General features: G+C 51.5%; 1 protein-coding gene across 5 annotated transcripts in view; it reads left to right on the forward strand.

Annotated features, from left to right (window-relative positions):
- Positions 1–16914, forward strand: part of ST3GAL3 (ST3 beta-galactoside alpha-2,3-sialyltransferase 3) — a 308463-nt gene that overhangs the window by 14023 nt on the left and 277526 nt on the right. The window lies entirely within an intron of this gene.

Below are 16914 nucleotides of genomic sequence, written 5' to 3' on the forward strand. Positions count from 1 at the left end.
CCATGTCCTGTGCTCCCTGCAGAGCAGACCACCTGGGCCATGTCCTGTGCTCCCTGCAGAGCAGACCACCTGGGGCCATGTCCTGTGCTCCCTGCAGAGCAGAACACCTGGGCCATGTCCTGTGCTCCCTGCAGAGCAGAACACCTGGGCCATGTCCTGTGCTCCCTGCAGAGCAGAACACCTGGGCCATGTCCTGTGCTCCCTGCAGAGCAGAACACCTGGGCCATGTCCTGTGCTCCCTGCAGAGCAGAACACCTGGGGCCATGTCCTGTGCTCCCTGCAGAGCAGACCACCTGGGGCCATGTGCTGTGCTCCCTGCAGAGCCTGTTGGTCTCACTGCAGAACATGCAGTGTTGGCCACGGTTTACGGGCATGCTGAGGGTCCCAAATTACTAATCACAAAGTGTCACTGTCTGCAGGTGGATCTCAGCAGGAGACACAGAGGAACCTTCCCTGATGCCACTGGTGGGGTGGGGTGTTTACCTTGATGTCACTGCTGGGGGTAGGGGGGCAGTTTACCCTGATGTCACTGCTGGGGGGGGGGGGGGGTTTACCTTGAGGTCACTGCTGGGGGGGGGGGGGCTGTTTGTTTAGGTTCTTTCTGTGTTTATGTATTTCTTGCTGTTGGTTATCTCCGTTTCAATGTATCACGCGGCTCTGTGCCCCTTTCTATCTTCTAGCTGCGGCTTGCAGTTTGCCATGGTTTATTTTGCTTCCTGCTGTTCAGTATTAAGGTCTGGTCATTTCACTGTATAACCCCGAGGTCACCCTCACAGGAGGCTGAGCTATGGGGAGCTGTTTGATGGGGCCCTAATACAGTGAGGCTGTATTACCCTGTGACATGGGTGGGGAGCGCTGTCAAGAAGTACAAATTTATAAGGAATAGGGACAGAGAAAGTCTATAGACCGACTAGTGGAGGCCATTGGTGATGGAGCCGGGACCGATCTGTGCTAATCCATGTAATGTTTTATGATGTTGCTCTACTAAAAATTCATAGGGTAATCTGAACGTATCATTGATCTTCTGTGTGTGACAAGGAGATAAGGAGTTGGAAATCAGAAGTCTTATGGTGCGTCCAGACAGCGCATTAAGGATCCGGCCACATCAATTTGCGTGACAAATGGCGACATGTGTGAAGCGACAAGAAAGTCGCACAAGATTTGATTTGGGGGTCGCTGTGGGACATGTAAACTGCAATCAGAAAGTCCTCACACCCCTCACTGTCCTCACATTCTGTTCTCTTGCTCCTTGTGCTATCAGTTCCCCCAGAATGAGAAAGTGAGAAATCTTTACTGATTTATTGAGAAGGAAAAACTTAAATCTCACATTGACATAAGTCTTCAGCCCCTTTACTCGGGGCATAAGTCTTCAGCCCCTTTGGCTGTGATTCCAACCTCCAGTCTTCTTGGAGATGATGCCACAAGGTTTACACCTGGATTTGGGGATTTTCTGCAGATCCTCTCCAGCTCTGTCAGGTTGGATGGGGGCCGTCAGTGGACAGTCATTTTCCAGAGATGTTCCAATGGGTTCATGCAGGCTCGGACTGACCCACAGGGGTACAGGGGAATCCCCCGGTGGGAACCTAGTCTCCCACCCCCTGCACAAATGGCACATAACACATTAGATTTACTGCACTCCATACATATATTTAATTTACAGCACCTCAACCAGCCGATGTTTATATAAAAAACTTGTTAGATTATTTATTATATTTGAATGTATCCGTACGGTGGGCCCCCAAAATATATTTTACTGGTGGGCCCTAGGTACCCCAGTCCGACATTGGGTTCATGGCTCTGGCTGGGCCCCTCAAGGGCATTCACAGAGTTGTCCCTGAGTCGCTCCTGTAATGTCCTGGCTGTGGGGTTAGGGTCATTAACCTGTTGGAAGGGGAACCTTCGGCCCAGAGCTCTGGATCAGGTTCTCATTAAGAATATCTCTGGACTTTGCTCCATTCAGCTTTCCCTCCACCCTGACCCCTGTCCCCCAGCATGATGCTGCCACCACCATGCTTCATTGTAGGGATGATATTGGGCAGGTGATGAGCGGCGCCTGGTTTACCCCAGACTTAGGGCTCTTTCACATCTGCGTTCTTTTCTTCTGGCATAGAGTTCCGTCGTCGGGGCTCTATGCCGGAAGAATACTGATCAGGATTATCCTAATGCATTCTGAATGGACAGTCCGTCCTTCAGGATGCATCAGGATGTCTTCCGTTCCGGAACGGAACGTTTTTTGGCCACAGCAAATAGCGCAGCATGCTGCGCTTTTTGCTCCGGCCAAAAATCCGGAACACTTGCCGCAAGGCCGGATCCGGAATGAATGCCCATTGAAAGGCATTGATCCGGATCCGGCCTTAAGCTAAACGTCGTTTCGGCGCATTGCCGGATGCAACGTTTAGCTTTTTCTCAATGGTTACCATGGCTGCCGGGACGCTAAAGTCCTGGCAGCCATGGTAAAGTATAGTGGGGAGCGGGGAGCAGCATACTTACCATCCATGCGGCTCCCGGGGCGCTCCAGAGTGACGTCAGGGCGCCCCAAGCGCATGGATCACGTGATCGCATGGATCACATGATCCATGCACATAGGGCGCTCTGACGTCACTCTGGAGCGCCCCGGGAGCCGCAAGGACTGTAAGTATGCCGCTCCCCCCTACTACTATGGCAACCAGGACTTTAATAGCGTCCTGGGTGCCATAGTAACACTGAAAGCATTTTGAAGACGGATCCGTCTTCAAATGCTTTCAGTACACTTGCGTTTTTCCGGATCCGTCGTGTAATTCCGGCAAGTGGAGTACACGCCGGATCCGGACAACGCAAGTGTGAAAGAGGCCTTAACGTTTAGAATTGCAGCCAAAAGTTCAAAGTTGGTTCTATCAGAGTAGAGAATCTTCTTCCTCAGTCTTTTAGGTGCTTTTTTTTTTTTTTTTTTACACAAACTCCAGGCTTCTTTCATGGTCTTTTACTGATCAGAGGCTTAAGGCTTCTTTCTTGCGGTGCAGCCTTAGGCTAGGTCTACACGACGACATTTGTCGCGCGACATTTTGTTGCACCAATGTCGCGCAACAATTTTTATAATGGCAGTCTATGGTGTCGCACTGCAACATGCGACATGCTGCGACTGCGACGCGACAGTCGCAGAAAATCCATTCAAGATGGATTTTTCTGCGACTGTCGCGTCGCAGTCGCAACATGTCGCATGTTGCAGTGCAACACCATAGACTGCCATTATAAAAATTGTCGCGCGACATTGGTGCAACAAAATGTCGCGCGACAACTGTTGCGCCCTATCTGTCGCGCGACAAATGTCGTTGTGTAGACCTAGCCTTAAAGCCTAGATTGGTGGAGGCCGCAGTGAAGTTTGACCTTCTGATAGTTTCTCCCATCTGCACACAGGATCTCTGGAGCTCAGAGAGACCATTTGGTTCTTGGTCACCTCTCTTACCAAGACCCTTCTCCCCGATTGCTTAGGGGAGCAGCAGCTCCAGGAAGAGTCTTGTTTTTCTTCCATGTAAGAATTATAGAGGCCACTGTGCTCCTGGGAGCTTTCAGTGCAGCAGAAATGTTGTTGTCCCCTTCTCCAGATCTGAGCCTCTACACAATCCTGGCAGTGCTCTCCTCCTCATGGCTTGGTTTTTGCTCTGATGCATTGTTCGCTGTGAGATCTTATATAGACAGGGCAGTGTCCTTCCAAATCATGTCCAATCCACTGAATTTACCGCAGGTGACTCCAATCAAGGTGTAGAAACATCTCAGAGATGATCCAGAGAAATGGGAGGAACCAGAGCTAAATGTCAAGTATCAAATGGGCTGAATGCTTATGTCCAGGCCAAAATTTAGTTTTTGCTTTTTAATAAATTTGCAAACATTTCTAAAATTCTCTTTTTACTTTGTCATTTTGGGGGATTGAATGTGGAATGATTGGAGAAACCTTGATATTTTTCTTAACACAAGGAGCAACATACAAAGGGGGAGATTTATTGTCTCCCTTGCACCTGAAAAGTGGGGTTAAAAAAATCGCAAGTTAAAAAACAAATATTGTCGCATCTGGCAGTTTTATGTCGCCCTCACCACTTTCCCTGGGCTGGAGGTGGCGTGACGGTGGCGTATCTTGATTTGAGCCAGTTTTCTGGTGCCACTGAAGCCAGAAATCTACAGCAGCTCTGAGCCGTTATAGATTTCTGTTTAGGCGCACGGACTGCAGGAGGAGGAGCCTAATATATGATGAGGGTGCGCTTCATGATAAATTAGGCGCATCCTTCAGCAGCGCAGGGCATATCAAGACCGACACAGAAAGTACTTGTCTTGATAAGAAAAGCAATGGAGCGTGCGCAGCATAGCGGAATGCGGTATTGACTTGGGGGGAAGACTGTAGGCAGAGCAGGGGTTAATTGGGAGAAGGGTTGGACGGAAGTTAGAGAAGAGGGTGGAGTTAAGGGACAGTTCGCGGGCAGGATATTGAGGAAGTGGGAAACGGAGCGCAGGAAGGGGAGAAGGAGCAAGAAAAATTGGGATGGCTGAGTTTGAGGCTTTGATGGCGGCGGTGCGGGACGCGGCGCGGCAGCACGGGACGGCGTGGCTGCAGGATCGTCTGCGAGGGGCCCTGGCTGTGGCTCCTACCTCTGGGGGGCCGCGGGAGGTGAGGACGAGTACGCGCCGTTCGGCGCCGCCGGAGCGGCTCAGCCCTGAGGCGACACCACGGGTGAGGAGGCGGATTCGGAGTCCCTCCGGCTCCCAGCGGCGGCGTCCGGCCGACAGGGCGGCCGCTTCGGTTTCCAGGCGGGGAGGGCGGACTGCTGTGAGAGAGGAGCGGGCGTCCCCTGGTCCGGTCCCCAGGCGTGGTGTTGGTGCTGGAGCGGGGGTGCAGCGGCGGACGGTGGGGGCGCGCGGCCGGCGACGTTTGGCGGACTCACCTGCGGCAGCGGGGGGGGTCCTTGTCGGTGCTGGAGTGACGGCCGGGCAGGAGCTGGCTGCGGTTTCGGCGGCAGAGGCGGGTGCAGGACCTGGAGCGCGAGCGGCACGGCCACGTGTGGAGGGTGGTGCGGCCTTGCCTTCTGAGCGACGCAGTCTGGAGCGGGGTGCGCCGCGGCCCCTTGTGGTGGGCCGGCGGCATTGCAGCACAGAGATGGCTGAGGAGCTGATGAGGACTGTTCCCCAAGGACTGCGAGCAGGCCGGTCAAGGCAGAGGGACAGCGGTGCTGGTGCTGGGGGCACGCGGTGTGGAGTTGCGGTGCCTGGGGCGGGACCGTCCTCAGGGTTATCGGTTCGGCTGGATGGAATGGGGCCTGTGGATGGCCTGCACACCCTCGCTAGGAGCCGTAGCGGTGGGTCCATGTCGGAAGCAAGTCTGGAGGAGGGAGAGCTGGAAGAGGAGTCTTCGCCGGCGGCTGCTGTGGATCCTCTGGAGATGGCGGTGCGAGATTCCGGGCCGGGTATTCCTGTGGTCCAGGCTGCGGTTCCTGGTGAAGATGGCGTGGCGGCCGGTTTTCCTGCCCGGGAACGGCCAGGTGAGGCGACGACGGGGCTGGGGATTGGGGGTGGGGGGGAGAGGGGGGGTGCGCCGGTATCGGGGGCGGGTTTCGGGTCGGCGGGCGTGGCGCAGGAGTTATTGTCCGGGATGTTGGCCTTGTTGTCGCGGTTGGGGCAAGGGGCTCCGCCGTCTCCCGTGGCGGTTTGGGCGCCTGCTCCGGCTTCGGCGGGTGGGGGGGGGTCGCTGCTGTTTGCTCGGGGGTTCAGGGAGCTTCGGTTGGGGGAGGGGGTCCTGGGGTGGTTACTGGCTCTGGGGCTTCAGGGAGTGCGGGGGTTGGGGCTGACGCGGGCCCGGTGGTTCCGGTGGAGGCGGCTGTGGTTGCTCCTCCTCCGCAGGGGAGTGTGGCAGGGGATGGGGTTCGGCTGGCGGATGCGGCGAAAGGTGAGGTATACGTATGTTTTGAGGGGCCACTGGGGGCCCATTTGAAGCAGGAGGTGAAGGATAAGATTTGGCGTGATGAGTACGTGGAGATTTTTTCGCTGCTTCCGTTGGAAAAGTTCAATTTGGATAGGGGTAAGCCGGACGATAGTAAGCGGGAGGAGGAGGAGAAGAGGAGGTATAGGCTTATTCCACGGAGTTTTCAGAATTGGCTGCAGGCGTTTGCCATTTTTGCCAGTGTGATTGGTGAAAAGGCGCCAGAGCATTGCTCTGCGTTGTTTTGCTACATGGACGCGATTGGGGAGGCTCATAGAGTGTATGGGGGTGTTGCGTGGCTGCGATATGATGAGCAGTTTCGGCAGAGGAAGGCGGTTAGGCCTTGCATTCGGTGGGATCACAAGGACATCAGTCTTTGGATGAGGTTGATGACGGCGCCGAAGGTGAGTGCTCCGCCCTTTCGGGGAGGGGCCGGGGGTACCTCGGCCGGAGACGCACAGGGGTCTGGGCGAAAGGGGTGTTGCTGGCAGTTTAACGAGGGCCATTGCCGGTTCATGGCCGATTGTCGGTTTAAACATGAGTGCTCCGGGTGTGGCGGAGCGCATAGTTTGTCAAGATGTTTTAAAAGGGGTAAGGGGAAGGGACCCGAGGTTGCGGCAAAAAGGGGCGACACCGGTGAAGGTGGGCGAGATGGCGCCCTATTTAAAGAGGTATCCCGATAGGGAGAGTGCTGAGATTTTGTTGGCTGGTTTCCAGGGGGGTTTCCGGATTCCGTGTCAGGGTGTGGGTGGTAGTACGGTTCCGGAGAATTTGGCATCGGCATTGCGTTATCCGGAGGTGGTGTCGGAGAAGATTGCTAGGGAGGTCGCGGCGGGCCGGGTGGTGGGCCCGTTCAGCCAGCCGCCGTTGTCGGATTTGTGGGTTTCGCCGTTGGGGTTGGTCCCCAAAAAGGAGCCCAACAAATTCAGGTTGATTCACCACCTGTCTTTTCCGCCGGGTGGGGGGGTGAATGATGGGATTGAGAATGACTTGTGTTCTGTGTCTTACACATCGTTTGATGCAGCGGTGCGGTGGGTTCGGCGTTTTGGGCAGGGGGCGCTCTTGGCCAAGACGGACATAGAGGCGGCTTTTCGTTTACTGCCCATCCACCCTGATAGTTTTCACCTGTTGGGTTTTCATTGGGGGGGGGGGGTTTTATGTGGATTGTTGTTTGCCAATGGGTTGCGCAATTTCTTGTTCGTTGTTTGAGCGGTTTAGTACTTTTTTGGAGTGGGTGGTGAAGCAGGAGTCGGGTTGGAACTCGGTGTTACACTACCTGGATGATTTTCTGTTTATTGGCCCTGCGGGCTCGCGGGTTTGTTCGGTGTTGTTGCATACGATGGAGCGGGTGGCGGCGTGTTTCGGGGTTCCGTTGGCTCGGGACAAGACTGAGGGCCCCGCCACGGTGCTGCGTTTTTTGGGGATTGAGATCGATAGCGGGGCGATGGAGTGTCGCCTGCCGGGCGATAAGGTGCGGGATTTGGTTGCGGAGTTGGTATTTCTAGTTCGGGCCAGGAGGGTGCAGTTGAGGAGGGTGCAGTCGGTTTTGGGCAAGTTGAACTTTGCCTGTAGGATATTGCCCATGGGGCGCGTGTTCTGTCGTCGGCTGGCGCAGGCTACTGCGGGGATTTCCGCCCCGTTTCATTATTTGCGGTTGTCAGGGGAGGTCAGGGAGGATTTGAAGGTTTGGCAGGTGTTTTTGGCCGAGTTTAATGGGCGTGCGCTGTGGATGGAGGCTCCCGTTTCCAATGTGGACCTGGAGTTGTTTTCGGATGCTTCGGGTTCGTGCGGGTATGGCGTTTATTGCCGGGGGCAGTGGAGTGCTGGGTCTTGGCCGGCTGAGTGGAGGGAGGCAGGTTTTCTGGGGAATCTGGTCTTGCTGGAGCTTTTCCCGATCGTGTTGGCTACGGTCCTGTGGGGGGACAGGTTGCGGAATAAACGGGTGCGTTTCTACTGCGATAATTTGGGTGTGGTGCAGGCGATCAATAGTCAATCGGCATCTTCTCCTCCGGCGTTGCGTTTGCTTCGGTTGCTGGTGTTGAATGGTTTGCGGTTGAATGCTTGTTTTGTTTCTGTGCATCTTCCGGGGGTGGAGAACTCGATTGCTGACGCACTTTCTCGTTTCCAGTGGCAGCGGTTTCGGGAGTTGGCGCCGGAGGCGGAGGTGGACGGGCTGTCATGCCCCCAGTGGCTCTGGAGCGTGGCCTTGGGGTCTCGGCGGAGTTGATTCGGCGGTCCGTGAGTAGAGCGACGTGGTCGGCTTATTCTGCGGTTTGGTCTCTGTGGGAGGAGTTGGTGGAACGGACGGGGGGTGGTGGTGCGGTTGCGGACCATCAGACCCTGTTGATATATTGGTTGGGGGTGATGTTTGGCGAAGGGGTTTCGTTTTCGGTGGCCTCTAAGCGGGTTGCGGCAGTATCTTTTTGGTTGCGGTTGCGGGGGTTGGTGGATGGGACGAAGGGGTTTCTGGTGCGGCAGGCCTTGAAGGGTTACCGGCGGGGGAGGGTGCATCGGGATGCACGGCGTCCGGTTTCTTTTGAGGTATTGTTGCAATTGTGGGGGCAGCTGGGGGTTATCTGTGTGTCGGATGGTGAGGTTCTTTTGTTTCGGGCGGCTTTTTCTTTGGCCTTTTTCGGGGCATTCAGGATATCCGAGTTGGTTTCGGCTACTCGCAGGAGTACCGGGGGTTTGTTGCGGGAGGATGTTGACATACAGGGCGGGGTGTTGAGGTGTCGGTTGCGGAGGTCCAAAACTGACCAGGAGGGTAGGGGCGCGGTGTTGTGGTTGCGGTCTTTGGCAGGCTCGGTGTTGTGCCCGGTGCGGTGTGTGGAGGAGTTTTTGGCGGTGCGGCCGGCTGGGCCTATCCCGTTGCTGGTGCATCAGGACGGTTCCAGTTTGTCGGTTTTCCAATTTGTGGCGGTGTTTCGGAAATGTTTGAGGGCGGCGGGGTTGCCTTCTGGGGAGTATGCGTCGCATTCCTTTCGCATTGGCGCGGCGACGGAGGCGGCACGATGGGGTTTGGAGGAGAAGGTGATAAAGAAGATAGGTAGGTGGGAGTCGTCGTGTTTTAAAGCGTATGTGCGGCCCCATCTGCTTTGAGGGTGGGGAGAAGGGCTGTTGTCGGTTGGGGTCTTGTGTTTGTTGATGCATCGTGGGGGTAGTTTATGCAAATGTTTTATTTTCTTTTGTTTTGTAGGTGCGGCGACCTGCTTGGCGTGGATATTTGGCCATTCATACGTCTACTGGGGGGCCCTGAGGGCTGATGTGCGGCGGAATGGTAGGCAGCTGGGGTTTTCTCCGGCTGAGCTCAGGGTCCGGTGGATCGGTTTGCGGGGCCTCCTGTGGGGGCGGGTGCTGCCTGAATTTCACGCCAATGTCGCGTTGGACCGGGTACCTGACGTGGTGGTGCTACATGTGGGTGGGAACGACTTAGGTGTGCGTAGGTCCCGGGACGTTATTCGGGACATAAAGTTGGATGTTCTTCGTTTGCTGGCGGAATTTCCGGATTTGATCGTGGTATGGTCGGACGTGGTGGCTAGGAGGAGTTGGCGGTTTGCGAGGTCCGTCGATCGCATTAACAAAGCGCGGGCGAAGCTCAATAAAGAGGTGGGGCGTTTTGTCCGTCGTCAGGGTGGTTTGGTGGTGCGTCATCAGGAACTGGAGGCTGCTTCGGCTCAGTTTTTGAGGGCGGACGGGGTGCATCTGAATGAGCTCGGGATTGATATGTGGGCCCTGGGCATTCAGGAGGGATTGGAATTGGCTCTCAAGGTGTGGCGGGACGCCCGCAGGTGAGGTGTCACCGGTGGTCGTCGGTGGCAGTGTTCGATGTTGGGATCCTGGGGGGCAATTCATGGCTAAGAGATGCGTGATATAGTGTAATACGCGTCTCTTGGAGGTAATTATGGTGGGTGCGGCTCCTGTGGGCTAAGAAGGCCCAGGGAGTCGTATACTTGGAAGTTTGTGGAACTGGTGTCCTTGGGTCGGTGAAATGCGGCCAAGGGCAAGGAAAGTTATAAGGTTTTGGATGAGGGAATACAACGTGTTTGGGGTTGCCTCTCAGGATCTCTCGGATAGGTTAACAGCGGTTTTACAAGTTAAATGATGATCTGTTATTTATTATGGTTGAAAATGTGTATTTATGTTAATAAAAGGTATGTTTATATAAGTTAATAAAGGTGGCCGCTACGGCCATATTTTACCAATATAACGGCTGGCGTGTTATTTAGGGGAAGTTGGGAGGTCTAAGTGGGAAGCCGGAAGGTGATTCTTCCATCCCATTAAGTCAGAAAAGCAATGGAGCGTGCGCAGCATAGCGGAATGCGGTATTGACTTGGGGGGAAGACTGTAGGCAGAGCAGGGGTTAATTGGGAGAAGGGTTGGACGGAAGTTAGAGAAGAGGGTGGAGTTAAGGGACAGTTCGCGGGCAGGATATTGAGGAAGTGGGAAACGGAGCGCAGGAAGGGGAGAAGGAGCAAGAAAAATTCCCGCCCTCCCGCCCCTTTTTTGTTCTAGTTGTTCCGTGTGGCTTAACGGGGGTCTGAGGTGGTTTAAGGGTTTAGAGAGGCAGTGTTCGATGTTGGGATCCTGGGGGGCAATTCATGGCTAAGAGATGCGTGATATAGTGTAATACGCGTCTCTTGGAGGTAATTATGGTGGGTGCGGCTCCTGTGGGCTAAGAAGGCCCAGGGAGTCGTATACTTGGAAGTTTGTGGAACTGGTGTCCTTGGGTCGGTGAAATGCGGCCAAGGGCAAGGAAAGTTATAAGGTTTTGGATGAGGGAATACAACGTGTTTGGGGTTGCCTCTCAGGATCTCTCGGATAGGTTAACAGCGGTTTTACAAGTTAAATGATGATCTGTTATTTATTATGGTTGAAAATGTGTATTTATGTTAATAAAAGGTATGTTTATATAAGTTAATAAAGGTGGCCGCTACGGCCATATTTTACCAATATAACGGCTGGCGTGTTATTTAGGGGAAGTTGGGAGGTCTAAGTGGGAAGCCGGAAGGTGATTCTTCCATCCCATTAAGTCAATCTCCCCCAAAATGTGAAAAAAGTGAAAGGGTCTGAAGATTTTCCGAATGCACTATAAATTGCTGCAGATCTCTTTTCTACATTGCAGAGGGTGAAATCTGCATTCTACAGCATGTTGTGGATTTAAAATCTGCATTGCAGACCAGTTATGTGTGGTCTCCATCCAAATGTTTTAAATTTTTATCGACTTTGCCACTACTGTGTTTTACGTTACGCTGATTTTCTGCAGCAGACAGTCCACGGCGTATCCACCCCGTGTGGCTGAGCAGCATTTCACAGCAGCAGCAAAGTGGATAAGATTTAGATGACCCCTAAAGCTCTTGTCTGCACACTTTAGGAAAAATCTGCACAGATTTACATGCGGAAATTGATGAACACTGTGCATGTTAAATCCACAGCAGGTCACTTTTGCTTGCAGATTTACCCTGCAGATGTCACTCTTTGTGATCCTACGAATGGGGTCCATGAAGCCCTTTTTTTCAATGGAACGGCCGTGGGCTACTAAGTCCACTGCTTCTTTCAACTGTATGCTCATAGAAGTCAACGGAGCGGCGGTGGGCCAAATGCTAAACCTACTCTTGGGATCGGGGGGAGGGGGGGGGGAGCGGTCTGATCCCCAGAGATCATTCTTTTATTACCTATCTTGTGGGTAGGGGATAAATGCTGAGAAACCGAGCTCCCTGATTCATTCATTCAGAATATCGAGGGGCTCCTGGCGGTGTCAGACCCCGTGAAGAGGAAGTGATGACATGTCTTATCGATATGACATGGCTTCTAATTGTGGGAACCCTTTCAGTAGCTTGTAATCCTCTACATCATTAATAGAAGATATGGTTAATAGTAAACTGAAGGTCACTGATGCCTCCTGCGCAGACTGCATATAAATAACGCCTCGTATTACCGTTCACTCTTCATAAATTATCCTTAGGCCCCTTTCACACGGGCGAGAAATCCGCACGGGTGCAATGCGTGTGGTGAACGCATTGCCCCCTGCACTGAATCCGGACCCATTCACTTCAATGGGGCTGTGCAGATGAGCGGTGATTATCAAGCATCACTTGTGCGTTGCGTGAAAATTGCAGCATGTTCTATATTCTGTGTTTTTCACCAACGCAGGCCCCATAGAAATGAATGGTAATGCGTGAAAAATCGCAAGCATCCGCAAGCAAGTGCGGATGCAGTGCAATTTTCACGCATGGTTGCTAGGAGATGATGTTAGTAAATTGATAAAAGTCAATTTACTGTATTATTGTCCCTTATAACATGGTTATAAAGGAAAATAATAGCATTCATAATACAGAATGCTTACTAAAATGTCGATTAAGGGGTTAAAAAATTAATAAAATTAACTCACCTCATCCTCTTGTTCACGCAGCCGACATTGTCTTCTTTCTTCTTCTTTCAGGACCTGCAAAAGGACCTTTGATGACATCAGCGCAGGTCCTGCTGAATGAGGATAGAAGGATTACGTCATAAAAGGTCCTTTTGCAGGTCCTCAAAGAAGAAGAAAGAAGACGATGCCGGCTGCGTGAACAAGAGGATGAGGTGAGTTATTTGTTTTTATTTTTTAACCCATTAATCAACATTTTAGTAAGCATTCTGTATTAAGAACGCTATTATTGTGGTTATAAGGGTAAATAATAACATCTACACAACACCAAAGCCAAACCTGAACTTCAGTGAAGAATTCCGGGTTCGGGTCTGGGTACCACATTCAGTTTTTTTATCACGCGCGTGCAAAACGCATTGCACCCACGCGATGAAAACTGAACAACTCAACGCAATCGCAGTCAACACTGACTGAAATTGCTTGCGCACTCGTGCGGGTTTCCCACAACGCACCCGGGATGCATTCGGAGCAAATCAGGGCCGCCCAGCTGAAAGAAGCCTTATTGTGTACGGCGAGATGTGAAGCGCTGATAGGCCGGTTTTTATTTTCACATTACTCAGATAAAGGGACAATTCTGAACTTCCAGCTACGTGAATGGCTCGATTTAAAGCGGTATTTCCACCTTTAGCTGATAAAAGTGGTTAGAAGTCGTGATCTGGTCGGCACTCAGTTTGTGGCGGTGCACGTGGAAGGGATAGATTCACAGTCTTTTTAGAAAGCAGATCATCCCGGCATTCCCTTTTTTCAATAGACACGTTTCGACCCGTCCAGAACTATCATCTGCTTGTTAAAAGTGGTTAGGGCTGGTTGACTAATATGTATGGTGGAGCTCCGATCCCAATGGCAGATGCTGGAGAAAAGAAAGATCGGGTATTTTCAATATCACCATGCCGATCCCTTGTGAGATGAGCCGCCCTCCGTGGTGTCTGTACAATAAGCATTCACAGGATAGATACTACATATATGTTTCCTCGGGGGCTTGGTTCAGACTCCAGTCCCGGGTGGTCCACCTTCAGCACTGCCTGGAGACATATTTTTCGCAGGATTTGGGCAGTTTAGTAATAACAGTGCCACATGCAACCACCGTGACCTGAATACACGGAGGAAAATCCGGAAAAATAACCTGCCAGGTGGTGCCATCTGCAGTAATGGAGGCTTAAAGGGATATAAATGTCTGATAGGTGGGGTCCTGACCTCTAGCGATGGAGGTGGTACATGCAGATATCCTTGGGGATTGCTCCCATTCTCTGTACTCTCGACTGTGGTCACGTTAGTGGTGATTATTTGCTCAGAACAAAGTGTCAGGGATGAATTATTAAATTCAATCCTGTTATTTTCTGACAGTTCGAGGGTTGCTTTAAAGCATGGATGTCAAACTCATGGCCCTCCAGATGTTGCAAAACTACAACTCCCATCATTCCCTGATAGCTGTAGTATGCCCAGGCATGATGGGAGTTGTAGTTTTGCAACAGCTGGAGGGCCACGAGTTTGACATCCCTGCTTTAAAGGGTTTTTCCAGATTTATGAAAATAAAACCTAAAGGGAATCTGTCACCAGGATTCTGGACCATGATCTTCAGGAATACATGAGCAGTCCAGCAGATAAGGAGTCCCGATCGCCATTTTTTATTTTACTCTTAAAGCTGCGATGACATACACAGTCGCATTCCCGACAGTGTATTTTAGCACAGCGGGGGAACCAGGGAGCTGTAGGAAAATAACATATAGTGATCTGGACTCCTTATCTGCTGGACTCCTAATGTATTAACTCAGATAATGGTCCACAATCCTGGTGACCGATTCCCCTTAAAGGGTTTGGTCACTTTGTAGCTGCTGTATATCAATGAATGTTAATGATGATTATATGTTACATCCGTTTTCGATGCCGATTCTATGTTAGTGAAGTCACGCCTTCGTTCCAATCTCTCTTGTGCCCCTGTTCATAAGGCCTCATTCACACATCAGTGTCCATGATGACGTCTGTGGTCAGCGTTTCATCCGTGGAGATGTGTATGGAGGGTCCGTGTGTCATCCGTTTCCATTGTGCACTGCCCGTCTCCTCCCAATGGTCAATGGTGCTACCAGTGTTCTGTCAGTGGTTTTCACAGACTCAATGGGACTGTTCAGTCCACGTCCTGGACCAGAGTAGTGCATATCTCTGTTGGTTTTCCATTGACCGTGGAAGTGGAGAAATAATGATGTGTGAATAATCCCATTAAAGTCAATGTATACGTGTACTGTCGTTGGAGAATACAGACAGCATACATCCGTGATTCCCTGACATGTGAATGAGGCCTAAGAGGACTGCGGATGGAGGGACCGGTGACGATACATTCAGCCACAGTGCTAGTTTTGCACAAGGTGTTACTACGGGGAAGGCTCCTCCATCTTCCACCCTGTAATACTGGGGCATTGTCTAAGATACAATATGGCATCAAATTCTGTAGCAATGTAAGGCCTAATTCACACGCTGTTAATTAAACGTTTTGATTTTGCACATCAGAATGCATCCGTTCCGTTAGGATGCAGTTGTGTGAAATCATCAAAACGGAAAAAAACAGATCCGCTGCTAAATACATTGACGGATCCGTCACCATTACATTGTTTTTTGGGACAGATCAGTTTTTTTTCCTTTTTGCGTTCTTATGACTGGACACAAAACCGCAGCCTGCAGCGTTCACCAAACAGAATGCTGCCGGATGCGACATCCTGACGCATCCTGAACGGATCTCTTTCCATTCAGAATGCATGAGGACTAAACGGAAACATTTTTTCCGGTATTGAGATCCACTGCCAGATCTCAATACCGGAAAACAACATCGCAAGCGTGAAACAGGCCTAAGGCAACCAATAGCTGGTATATGAACAGACACCAAATGTATCATCCAGCTTGACCCATCATTAGTTCACGCCATTAGTAAATCTGCACCAATGGTTTCATCAGCCGCTCAACCACCCTCCATGTCCAGGAGCCGCAGGCTTATTACAACAGAGTGCGCTGACACACTGTAACAAGAAGGGCAGCTGTGTCAGCTGGACTGGATGCAGTCATTGGGGGTCATTTACAAACAGTTTTACACCCATTTTTGGCATTAAAAAAAACTCCTAAGACCTCTTTTTGTGACTTTTTAAATGCCCATGGAACATTATTTTGTCACACAGATGTTTTTAGGTTAGAGTGTTGGGGACGGGTAAAAATGACTCCAGTCAGGGGCTGAGTAGTGTCCTCCTGGGATATGGGGGAGGCCTCTTCCTGTCTGTGGAGAGCAGTGGCTCGAACATTTAGGATGAGTTTCATACCCCCTCCCCTCCCCCATCTCCTCCTCAATGTCTTCCACTGGATTCATACATATTGAACAGATCAAGATTCCTCCTCGTCTTGTTATTTGCCCTTTACAAAGTCTCCTGGGTGCGGCCGTTATACCTCACCGCCGACATCATGATAGGGATAGGGCCCATCCTCATCTGTCGCCCCTTATATTGTTAACAGGTCTAGTGCCCGTCTTGTCCGGGGAGATAGAAACATACAACATTAAAGGGGTGTTCCAGTAATAACAAAACACCATCCACTGGGTAGGTGATAACTTCTGGATTAGTGGGGCCTCCGCCCATAGCCTGTGCTCACACAGCTTGTTATAACGTATCGGTGTAAGGGTACATTCACACGACCGTATTTTTGGCTCTGCATCCATTCCGCAATTTTGCACACGGTCGTGTGAATGTAGCCTAAACTGTATACATTGTATCAAAGTAAAAGAAATGAAAGTAAGCATCGGTATTAAAGGGGCTATATGATTAGAAGCAACCCCTTTAATGCAGGCCCCTCTCCCAGCTTCCCAGGGGAAGACGCAGCTAATCAGACATTTCCCATGCAGCATGTGTTCCGTGGCTCAGAATGAAAAGGGGTTCTCCGGGAATGATTTAAAATGGCCGTCCACCTGCAGAGCTGCCGCGGGTGAGGGGCGTCACTACACAGTGCAGCGCCCCACAATGGATGGTAATGACGTGATCCTGCCTACGATCTGCCATCATGGCCGAGTAGCCTGACAGGAACACTCACCAATGGGTAGTGTATGGAGGTGCCAGTGATAATGGGGGAGATATATGAAACCGTCTGAAAGAAAAGCGGGCATTGTTGCCTACAGCGACCAATCACAGCACAGCTTTTAATGCATATTATGCCCTGGTAAAATGAAAGCTGAGCTGTGATTGGTTACAAGCCCAGTTTTTCTTTTAGACTGTTTCATAAATGTGCCCCATTGTGAAACAATCATGTGGTTGGCAGTGTATAGAGCGGGGCAGGTCTAGACAACGTGCTGTTCCTCAGATGCAGGAGTCTCCTCTGGTTCAGTGATGAGACTGGTGATTTCTCAGAGCAGAACTCCTCACTGAAGTCGGTAAACTGCCGCTCAGCATCCCTGACAATGTCCCCATTGTTACAGCCACGGCAGTCGCTGCCCCACAGATCAATACAAATCTTTGCTCTTTCTTTCACAGTGTGAACATTGTAGCATCTCCTGTTACCGATAATGATGGAAAAACTGCCCCAG

This window comes from Bufo gargarizans, chromosome 7 (assembly GCF_014858855.1).
Source record: "Bufo gargarizans isolate SCDJY-AF-19 chromosome 7, ASM1485885v1, whole genome shotgun sequence".
Lineage (NCBI taxonomy): Eukaryota > Metazoa > Chordata > Amphibia > Anura > Bufonidae > Bufo > Bufo gargarizans.